This window comes from Arachis ipaensis, chromosome B10 (assembly GCF_000816755.2).
Source record: "Arachis ipaensis cultivar K30076 chromosome B10, Araip1.1, whole genome shotgun sequence".
NCBI lineage: Eukaryota > Viridiplantae > Streptophyta > Magnoliopsida > Fabales > Fabaceae > Arachis > Arachis ipaensis.
This window is the reverse complement of record NC_029794.2, coordinates 111439943-111440808: the sequence shown is the minus strand read 5'-3', so window position 1 is coordinate 111440808 and position 866 is coordinate 111439943.

Here is an 866-nt window from a genome sequence, read left to right as displayed (position 1 = left end):
ACAAAGACATAAATAGTAAATGTCTAAAAAATATTTAAAGACAGAGATATAAATATTAAACACAATGTCTTTAGAATAATTTTTTTATTTTTGTGTCTACTTTTTTATGAAAGACATTCATGGACGAAATTTAATAAAATAGATACAATTTTTTCAATAATTTTTTTATCCATAGATATTTTTATTATTCACAATTATTTCTTTTTATTCTCATATCAAAAAATCATAATTTAATTTTTCACTACAATGTCGTTCTCCTTTCATATACTCTCTTTTCTTTACTCTTTATATCCATCTTCTTCTTCTTTTTTTTCTGTTTCTTTTTTTTTTCTTTCTATTTTTATTTTTATTCTTCTTTTGTTTTTTCTTCTTCTCCTCTTTTTTTTTTCAATTTTTTTTGTCCAATTAATCTAAAAACAACATTTAAACAACTAATTACCCATTTTTTTTATCACAATTCTTAGAAGCCACCTGCTCTTCTCTTTCTTAATCACATAATTAAGTATAACTCTGTCTCTCCTCTCTTTTTGCTTTTTATTTTTGTTTTTATTTTTTTATTTAAAATTATTTTGTTCCTCTTTGTCTCTTTCTTTTATTTTTTTATTTTTTTATGATTTGAAAATCTAAAAGTTTTATATGGACAAGAGCAATGTTTTTTCTCATGCAAAATCTTAAATTTTTACAATAATGTTGGGAATAAATGAACGGAACAAATTTCATTAATCTTTAATATGTTGATGTATTTTATTTTTAATGGAAGAATGAATAGAAAAAAATTGTATTGAACTCTTTTTATTTATTTAAATTCAAAAATAAAATAATTAGTAAATTATGTTGCTGTTGATTATTTTTAGTATTTGTGTTAA